This window comes from Mus musculus, chromosome 10 (genome assembly GCF_000001635.26).
Source record: "Mus musculus strain C57BL/6J chromosome 10, GRCm38.p6 C57BL/6J".
Classification (NCBI taxonomy): domain Eukaryota; kingdom Metazoa; phylum Chordata; class Mammalia; order Rodentia; family Muridae; genus Mus; species Mus musculus.
The window spans coordinates 48103200-48114712 of record NC_000076.6 but is presented as its reverse complement, the minus strand read 5'-3'; positions in this window follow the sequence as shown (position 1 = coordinate 48114712).

Here is an 11513-nt window from a genome sequence, read left to right as displayed (position 1 = left end):
TGAGTAAAAAGAAGATAACATTAGGACTCATTGATCATTTCAGCTACTATGTTTTCTGCTTATTCTAATTATTCTATCCAAAATCACATACAGAATTTAAATTGCATTATTTGAGTTATTTTTTCTTTATTATAACTCTGATAAAAATAAAGTTATCTCTAGAAAATAATGAGCAGAATTAGAAATGGCTCTCTGTGTGAGGTTCAGATCATACAGAAGCAGATAGATTAGTCTCTTTGCTATCTAGTCCCTGAGCTCCATTTAAAATGATCAAACGTACTTATGATCACAGAACATATCCAGTCAGTTATGTAGTCCATCAGTGCACAAAATCAGCATTTTTTCAATTAGTGTAGAAGAACCAAGTGGCTGCACACATTTATCTTGTAAGAAGATGTCTGAATTAGTAAGAAGGGTAGTCTCTACAGGGAATAACAGAGCACAGATGACATTAATTTTTTTCTTTCCTTTTTCTCTTTTATAACAGTGAATAGCAAATTAAATAAGGAATTGAAACATTAAAAACACAGCATTAAATATATTTATCTTAAAATGTATAACAGCAGATATATCTAAATGAAGATTTTATTCTTACATTTACCATGAACATACAGGCTTGACTGCCATGGTCAATATTACAAAAGCACCTTTAAAGAGGAAAGAACCAAAAGATATAAAGGAAACTGTGCCTGATTTTGACTTACCTTATTCTCATAGCTACATCAATGCAGTCTGCACATGCAATACAGGTAGACATTCTAGAAAATTTTAGTTATTTTATCTTAAATGCAATATGTGCAAGAATTTACGAGTACTGCTCAACTTGTAATGTTAGTAATATGTCACCAATTATCCTCATATTATGTGTTGTCATAAACAAATGACTTTTAGAAAGTAGCAACCAACAAGGAAAGTTTCACATCCTTGTTTCCAGTTTCTTGGAGACTGATGTAGAAGGCTCTCCAGTAGTTTGAGGCCAGTCTGGAGTATAGAATGCAACTGAGCCCTGATAATGAAGTACATAGGACTGTAGAAGATGCTTTTATGTTTTCTGTATTCAACTGGGAACTTAATAAAATGTATAGGTAACATTTCTTTTCCTTTGTTGCTGTTGTTTGTTGTTGTTGTTCTTACTCATGACTTCATAATGAATTGTTAGTTTAAACTTACTCTCCCTTTAGTATCTAAAACACTTTTTTGGGGGGGTACATTTTTGCATTATTATTTGAGGGGGCATGATGGAATCCTGAACAGGAAGTGCTGGAAGACTTGATGCCCACTGAGTTATGCTGTGAATTTCCTGACACCCAATTTTGCCACGAAAGGCAATTACCAGACTTGGTAAGGAAATCTCAAACATGTGAATTCTCAATGCCTGTGATATCATGAAGGAAATGTAATAATGAGCATTGGACAAAATAGTACAATATAGTTAAAGACCTAAAAATAGGCTAAAAATGATGTCTGTTGTTACCTCTCAGAAATATGGCACAAAAAAGTTAGCAGGTTATCTCTTCTAACTTCCCTAGACATAATTTCAACATGCAACAACACTTATCATTAAATATGTTCAGTGTAGATTCATAAATAATCTCACTCTGCACTGTTAATAAACCTACTCTGTAGAATAATCCTACTCTGTCACTGCTTTCTGCTTTTGCTTTGCAAACCACACATCCACTCCCATCACTCTGCCTCTATGAGGGTGCTCTGCAAGCTATCCACCTACTTCCACCTCACCACTTTAGCATTCACCTACACTGGAGCATCAAGCCTCCACAGGACCAAGGACCTCCATGCCCACTGATACCAGATAAGGCAATACTGTTCTACAAATACAGGTAGATTCATAGGTCCCTCCATTTCTACCCTTTGTTGATGGTTTGTTCCCTGTGAGCACTTGGCAGGGGTGGAGGGTTGTCCAGTTGGGTTTGCAATTGTTTTTTTTTTTTCCTATGGGTTTGCAATCCCTTTATGCTCCCTTTCTCTCTGTCCAATGGTTGGGTGTAAGCATCCATATCTGTATTGGTAAGGTACTGGCAGATTCTCTTAAGGCAATCTCTTCTTGGCATTAGCAATATTGTGTGGTCTTTGTGTCTGCAGATAGAATGGATGCCTAGGTGGGGAAGCCTCTGGATTGCCTTTCCTCAGTCTCTGCTCTACTCTTTGTCCCTGCATTTCCTTTAGACAGAAACAGTTCTGGGTCCATTCAATTTCCTAAACCTCTGTAATTCTCCCTATACATGCTGTTTCTTCCCATCCATGATCCTGCTCCCCTCTTTTCTTCCTGCTCCTCTCTCCCTGCAAGTTCTCTCCCTCCCTCCCTCCCTCCCTCCCTCCCTCCCTCCCTCCCTCTACATCCTTTGATTATATTGTAAGCTATTTCTAAGTGGATTTGAAGCATTACAACAACTTTGACCTTATTTCTATTTGAGCTTGTTTCTTAGTACCATTTTCCTAGAAAATTGTTTTCCAGCCTTTCACTCTGAGATAATGTCTGCCTTTCTCACTGAAGTATATTTCCGTTATGCAGCAAAATGCTGGGTCCTGTTTACATATCCAGGCTGTTAGTCTATGTCTTTTTCTTGGGGAATTGAGTCCATCAATGTTAACTGATAACTGATATTAAGGTATGGTGATTGTTGCTTCCTATTATTTTTGTTGTTAGATGTTGAATTCTGTTTGTGTGTCTATCTTCTTTTGGGTTTGTTGTGTGAAGATTCATTTCTTTTTTCTTTTTTCTTTTTTTTTTTTTTTTTGAGGGGGTGTAGTTTCCCTCCTTGTGTTGGAGTTTTCCATCTATTATCCTTTGTAGGGCTGGATTTGTGGCAAGATATTGTGTAAATTTGTTTGTGTCATGGAATATCTTGGTTTATCCATCCATAATAATTGAGAGGTTTGTTGGGTATTATAGCCAAGGCTGGCATTTTTGTTCTCTTAGGGTCTGTATGACACATGCCCAAGATCTTTTTGCTTGTAGAGTCTCTGGTGGGAAGTCTGGTGAAATTCTGATAGATCTGCTTTTATATGTTACTTGACGTTTTTTCCCTTACAACTTTTCATATTCTTTCTAAGTTATGTCCATTTGTTGCTTCCATTATTGTGTGATGGGAAATTTTTCTTTTATAGTACAGTCTATTTGGATTTCTATAGTCTTCATGTATGTTTTAGGCATCTCTTTCTCTAAGATAGGAAAGGTTTGTTTTTGTTTTTGTTTTTTTCCCTATAATTTTGTTGAAGATGTTTACTGGCCTTTTGAGTTGGGAATCTTCACTCTCTTCTATATTTACTATCTTTAGGTTTATTCTTCACATATTGTCTTGGATTTCCTTGATGTTTTGGGTTAGGAACTTTTGGCATTTTGTATTTTTTTTTGACTGTTGTGTCAATGTTTTCTATGGTATCTTCTACCCTTGAGATTATCTCTTCTCTCACTTATATTCTGTTAGTGATGATTAAAGCTATGACTACTGATCTCCTTCCCAGGGTTTCCATCCAAAGGTTTGTCTGCCTTTGTGATTTTTTTTTTTGTTTGTTTGTTTGTTTCATTTCCATTTTCAGATCCTGGAGGTTTTCTTTGTTGTTGTTGTTGTTTTCTTTTTGTTTTAGTTTTTGTTTTTTATTTTGTTTTTCAATTTCTTCACTTGTTTGGTTGTGGTTTCCTGTATTTATTTAAGGGATATATATGTTTCCTTTTTAAGGGCTTCTCCCTGTTTACCTGTGTTTTCTTGTATTTCTTTAAAGGAGTTAATTATCACCATCTTAAATTTCTCTAATATCAACATAAGTTTGGATATGAGATCAGAATCCTGCCTTTCAGATGTGTTGGGGTATCCAATGCTCTCTGTGGTTCTAAGGATGCCATATAACATTGACTTCTGTTGCTTATGTTCTTGTTCTTGCTTTTCACCATCTGGTTATCTCTTGTTCTAGCTGGTGTTGCTGTCTCTGACTGGTGCCTGTCCTCTTGCGAGCCTGGGTTTGTCAGAAATCCTTGAGGTCAAGCTGTCTTTGTGAACCTTGGTGTGTCAGAACCTACTGGTGGTCGTTTTGTCTCTGGCTATCATTGGGTTGGGAGGACTGTAGCATAGGGTTTGCTACCAGGCAAAGATGCAAACCTGAAGGAGCATGTCCCTGCTGGGTGGGGGTTCTTATATCTCCTGGGCCCCAGGGCAAATCCTAGTCAGGCCAGGCTTTTGCATGGACTCACATGTGAATCTGAGTGTTTCAGAATTCTAGGGGGGTCAAGCTTTCTTTGGGTGTGATTTCATTGGGTAGGGCTGTAGCACATTGTCACTCCCAGGCTCAGATCTAAAATCTCATTTCAAATGAGGATCATCATTTAATTTTTAAGTATTTCTTATATATTTGAAAGGTAATGAGATTATGCCCTCCTCTATTTAAAATAAATCAAATAAGTAAAATTTACACCCAAAAATCAAAATGTTACAACAAGGAATAGTTTAAAAAATAAGTAATGAACAGTGGCTTCTCTGTGATATACTATTGAGTAAGTCTAGAGGCAAAAACAAATTTTATATATATATATATATATATATATATATATATATATATATATATATAAAGGAGGATAAAGTATAGATTATGTTGGTGTAAAAATGTCTCAGAACATCTTATATAGCTAAAAGAAATTGAGAAATGGCTCTCTTACTCCCGCTTCTCTCTCTTGCCTCTTGCACCCTTGCTTCTCCTCTCTTCCCATTCCCTCCCCCCTCAATCTTCTTAGTCATGGCGGGGGGGGGGCACTTCTCTACTCTCCTTCTTTCTGCCTTTCTCTGCCTCTGGTATTCTCTTAACTCCCCTCTCCATGCCCTAAATAAACTCTATTCTATACAGAAAAAAAAAACAAAGAAAGAAAGAAAGAAAGAAAGAAAGAAAGAAAGAAAGAAAGAAAGAAAGAAAGAAAGGAAGAAAGAAAGGAAGAAAGAAATTGAGAAATGGTGGGATTTTTAAATTGTGAGGCTTAGTGGGTCTATTTTAAACCATTATCATTCTTTTGGAAACTAGAAATAATCCACATTCTGTCTTTTCCTTTTAGATGTTTATATGAATTAAGGGTCTTTGCTCTTTCCTATACATTGACATTGCAGCTCCCTTATTATTGACATATAATGCTAAATGATTATTATACGATATAAACTTCAGCTCATTCTCATTATTTTCTCATTATAAATTGACCATCAAAGATATTTGTTATACATTTAAAAAACAAACAGAGAAAACTGGCAATTTTTGGCAGACATACAATCATGAAAGCATTATATCATCACATGTGTTTTCTGCATGGGATAAAGATTATCATTTAGAATTTTTTCTATAATTTTTTCTGTACCATAATGTTCATTCCACATTTGATGTATTAAGTGAATAAAGGGAGGAGGCAGGATAAAATGAATATTGTTGTTATGTAAGAGGAAAATATGATGGTGAAACAAAAAGAAAGAAAATAGGAGATTAAAAAAAATCTCAGGTTTAGAGTACTAAATTTGTGGGAGAAATTTAGTGAAATATGAATCCATGCTACATTCATGGAGTACCTACATAAAGCTTTGGACAGGTTGTATATAACCAAGAATGTGTCTAAGAATACTATTATTCACAAGCCCCATATTTCTGTATTTATTTATTTTTAACAATTCCAATTCAAACAGTTATTTACCTTGGACTGTCTGTAAAATGCTCTAGCATCTGAAAATCTGACTCCTAGTTTGTGGCACTGTTTGAGGTGTTTTAGAAGTCTTGTGCTTGATGGAAGCATGTCATTGAAGGCAGGCCTTGAGATCTTGAAATTGTGGCATTTCTAGTTTGTTCACTAGGTTTTCTTCTTGCTGTTTGAGATATAAGCATGCAGCTTCTTGTTCTGTCTGACATGCCTTTATTCTGCCCTCATGACCCCAATGATCTGAAGCTACAAGTCCAAATGGACCTTCTTCTATAAGCTACCTTGATCCTGACATTTTATAACATAATAAAAACAAAATTAAGTAAAATTTACCACAAACTATATTTGTCTATAAAATTTTTACTTTAGTTTGTTATTGGGGAGTTATATAACCTTGTTGATGTTGCAACATTTTTAAAATTGTTATATATTCTATACATCATCAATTGTTATCACACATCTTATTTATATATATAAAAAAGCAAGAAATCTAGAACATGTTTAGTCTCTAGTTGTTATTATGCAGTTCAGTCCAAATACAGAAAGTAATTACCAAAAGATATATTCCTTGGTCATGCATTTCTAGAATTGATTCTTACTACTCTACAGGAAATACACATAGAGTAGATATGATGAGTATCTCCCAGATATTTCATTCATTTTTACTAGATGTTATCTCTTAGCTATTGATATAGATCAATTTTTTTCTCTCATTTTTCTCTAGATCAGTTTTGTATACTGGGTTTCATTTTAGAATAAAAAAATCTCCTAATCCTAAACAGTTTTACATGTGAATTAAGTTGCTCTAAATTAGTAAATGGATTGAAAATGTTAGCTACAATGAATATCTCAAATTTTCATCTTTTGTCTCCTTGAGTAGATCAATAAGGAACTTAAGAATGAGAGATTGTAAATGTAACATGTAAGTGACAGTTCACTTAAGGAACATGGAAAATACTTTTTCTATTTCAACAGAAAGAAGGCAAAATACGGCTTTAAGTTAAACAGATATTGAAGAATTTAAACAGAAATTCAAAACACATAAATTGATATAGTAAATCAAGTTACAAACATTGGGCATACTTTAAACACTAGTAATTCAGAGAAAGAGACAGTTAGATGTCTGAAAATATGAAATCAGAAGCCAGTATGCTGTATTCGGAACTGTAGGCCAGCAAAGTTTGTCTCAAAAAATTACATGTATAAGGGTAAGTTTGGAGTCCCAGAGTAGGAGCCCTCTACATTTGGAAATCAGTAATTCAGAATATTCACCAATATGTTCCTCGGCTAGCCATGAGTTTGGAAAAGTTCTATATTGCTGTAATCCCACATGCCACCTGACATTCTAAGAGCTAAATGTTTTCCAAAGTCAATGTTAAGATCTCTCCAGAAATGTTGTACATAATATATAAATTCACTGGATTACTCTGAACCATTGCAAATGTAGTTCAAGACCTAAATGCTCTCAGAGAAAAATGGAACCTTAGGAGGATGGTTTAAAAGAAAGCATGGCAACTTTTGGAACACTCCTCAGCCAGTTAATAGAAATTTTAACTGTGATATAATTAGGACATATGATGCTTAAATAAACATGTGACTTTTTTCTCATTGTCCCTTTAAAGGCTCCCAAACGTTCCAGGCCCTACATGGGAAAAGCACAAAAGAAACCCACAGAACAAGAGATTGTGTATCTTCCAATATCAATATCAACATCAAAAGACAAAGTGTAGATTTAAAGCAGAGATTCAAACAGCTTTCTGAGCGGTACAAATAAAACATAATTTCAAACTGTAATTATGACTACTGACCCTCAGAAATGTCTTGGCTTTATGGCTTAGTGTTTAAAAGAGATAAAGCAAAGTTTGGTTTTATAGCTACCAGAGTAACTGTAGCAGTGATAATTACACACTAAATAACCCAATAAAATAATTGACTGATGTAGTTTTATTCTCAGCAGTTTTGTTTTGTAATTATAAGTTTATGACTTACTTTTCTGACAGGGACATACTTCCAAGGAGGCAAACATTATAAACCAATATGTGATGGTAATCCTGGCTATGCACTATCTGACATTCCTCTGAAAGGCAGACAAGTGTAATTATTAACCTAGAATCTGGACTTCATTAAGAACTTGACAAAATAAATCCAGCAGAAATACCACATTATAATCTGAAGCAGTGAAGGACACAGGGTCTTTCTAGCATACTACCATCCCTCTGAGAATGCATTCTCCTAAACCCCTGAAAAGCCATTAATAAATCTGATTGTTTCTTTGAAGAAATTTCCTGAGGTTCTCTGATGGACAGTCTCAGTGGAGACCAGATTCCAGCTGTTCCTCTAAAAGTATAAACTATGCAAGGCCAATTATCTAGACTCTTTTACTCTACTCCACTGTTCCATAAAAATACACCATGTGGATATATGGACAACAAGGGGGGGGGGGCTACAAGTGTCACCCTGCTTGAGTTTATGCTATATAACACAAAATACATGACATAGAATACAAGGACAAGTGAGTTTTGCTGGAAAAGTTTTGGGTACTTTGCAGCAATAATAAAATTTACACTCAGTGCTGGATTGTAGTAGTTACTTCTCTATTGCTGTGATAAAAAAACATCATGATCAAAAGCAACTTATGGTAGAAATGGCTTATAAAGTTTCTATATTATAAGAAGCAATTTGAAGATATGGAGGCTGGAGGATGAAGCTGAGAGTAGGCACCTTGAACCACAAGTACAAATGAAAGACAACAAATCTAAATTGAAAGTTAGCAAGGTGCTTACATCTTTTTTTTTTTTTTTTTTATTCGAGACAGTGTTACTCTGTGTAGCCCTGGGTGTCCTGGAACTCACTTTGTAGACCAGGCTGGCCTCGAACTCAGAAATCTGTCTTCCTCTGCCTCCCGAGTGCTGGGATTAAAGTAGTGCACCACCACATCCCGCAGGTGTTTACATCTTAAAGACTGCTTTCAGTGATCTACTTATTCCATTATGATGGGACCACTCAACTTTTTCAAACAGCCATCTTGGAACTAAGTGCATAAATCCTAAATTTAAATGTTTAAATGTAAGTGAGTAACATCTTTCACTTACACTAGTATACAAAGCTATGCCAAAATTTAGGAATGCATTTGAGGAAATACTATGAAATACAGGGATATACATGATTATTTTGGTTTTGGCTATATATTCAAAAGTATCTTAAGAGAAAAACAGGCATTAATATCATAGAAAAGAGAGAATAACTAATATACAGAAAACAAGCAAGCAAAACTGAAGGAATGCAATAAGAAGCAAAGAACATTTATTTCATCCCAGGTCCTGATGTGATTAAGATTATGAGTTATCCATTTGCTTTTAAGAAAGTTACCTCAGTTTGGTCTTCATTCTTCTTGAGTTTCATGTGTTTTATAAATTGTTTCTTATATCTTGGGTATTCTAAGTTTCTGGGATAATATCCACTTATCTGTAGTACATATCATGTGAGATCTTTTGTGATTGGGTTACCTCACTCAGGATGATGCCCTCCAGGTCCATTCATTTGCCTAGGAATTTCATAAATTCATTCTTTTTAATAGCTGAGTAGTACTCCATTGTGTAAATGTACCACATTTTCTGTATACTTTGACCCTTCTTAGAATTGGGAACAAAACACCCATTGAAGGAGTTACAGAGACAAAGTTTGGAGCTGAGATGAAGGGATGGACCATCTAGAGACTGCCATACCCAAGGATCCATCCCATAACCAGCCTCCAACCGCTGATACCATTCCATACACTAGCAAGATTTTGCTGAAAGGAACCTGATATAGCTCTCTTTTGTGAGGTTATTCTTGGGCCTAGCAAACACAGAAGTGGATGCTCACAGTCAGCTATTGGATGAAACACAGGATCCCCAATGGAGGAGCTAGAAAAATTACCCAAGGAGCTAAAGGGATCTGCAACCCTATAGGTGGAACAACAATATGAACTAACCAGTATCACCTGGAGCTCATGTTTCTAGCTGCATATGTATCAGAAGATGGCCTAGTAGGCCATCAGTGGAAAGAGAGGCCCATTGGTCTTGTAAACTTTATATGCCTAAGTACAGGGGAATGCCAGGGCCAAGAAGGGGGAGTGGGGAGGGGAGTGGGGGGGGAGAACATGGGGGACTTGGGGATAGCTTTGGAAATATAAATGAAGAAAATACCTAATTTAAAAAAAAGAAAGTTACCTCAGATAGGATAGAATAATGTCACATATAACGTCACTGAAAACTCTAAAATGGTATTGTGAGGACTTTTTTTACAAACAAACAAAACAACAACAACAACAACAAACTGGTGTATTTTAAAGTCTGAAGGGAAGCCCAACCTTGACTCCATATCAATTCAACTGACCCTCTGTATAATTTTTCTCATTGATGAATTTTTACTGTTCTTCTAGAATACTGCAAAGATGTTCAGATATTTTCCCATATTTATGTGAAATACGTGTTTTTCTTAATGACAATTTTGTTCTGAGATTTCATATGTGTTTTTATATACTAGGCTGCAATACAGCAAAATATATTAATTTCTATAAGCAAAGAACAACCTTCAGACAACAAGATGATGAAGTCCTCAGTTGTGTAACCAAGCACTAAAAATACTTTTTAAAGTGTTATGTTTTCTTGAGATTCATTGATTGATATATTTAACTAAAGAGGTTAAAAGATGATAGAAAACCAAAAAGGGTATCTATTTACTATATCTTCCTCTGAAATTCTTTTTTTTTTAAATTGGGTATTTATTTCATTTACATTTCCAATGCTATCCCAAAAGTCCCCAACACGCTCCCCGACCCACTCCCCTACCCACACACTCCCACTTCTTGGCCCTGTCTTTCCCCTGTACTGAGGCATATTAAGTTTGCATGACCAATGGGCCTCTCTTTCCACTGATGGCTGAATAGTGCATCTTCTGGTATATTTGCAGCTAGAGACACAAGCTCCAGGGAGTATTGGTTAGTTCATATTGTTGTTCCACATATAGGATTGCAGACCCCTTCAGATCCTTGGGTACTTTCTCTAGCTCCTCCGTTGGGGGCACTGTGATCCATCCAATAGCTGACTGTGAGCATCCACTTCTGTGTTTGCCAGGCCACAAGAGATAGACATATCTGGGTCCTTTTAGCAAAATCTTGCTAGTGTATGCAATGGTGTCAACGTTTGGAAGCCGATTAAGGGATGGATCCAAGGATATGGCAGTCTCTAGATGGTCCATCCTTTCGTCTCAGCTCCAAACTTTGTCTCTGTAACTCCTTCCATGGCTGTTTTGTTCCCAATTCTAAGAAGGGGCAAAATGTCCACACTTTGGTCTTCGTTCTTCTTGAGTTTCATGCATTTAGCAAATTGTATCTTATATCTTGTGTATTCTGAATTTCTGGGCTAATATGCACTTATTAGTGAGTACAAATTGTGAGAGTTCTTTTGTGATTGGGTTACCACACTCAGGGTGATGCCCTCCAGGTCCATATATTTGCCTAGGAATTTCATTAATTCAGTCTTTTTAATAGCTAAATAGTACTCCATTGTGTAAATATACCACATTTTCTGTATCCATTCCTCTGTTGAGGGGCATCTGGGTTTTTTCCAGCTTCTGGCTATTATAAATAAGGCTGCTATGAACATAGTGGAGCATGAGTCCTTCTTACCGGTAGGAAAACCTTCTGGACATATGCCCAGGAGAGGTATTGAGTGATGCTCCGGTAGTACTATGTCCAATTTTCTGAGAAACCAGCAGACTGATTTCCAGAGTGGTTGTATAAGCTTGCAATCCCACCAACAATGGAGGAGTGTTACTCTTTCTCCAC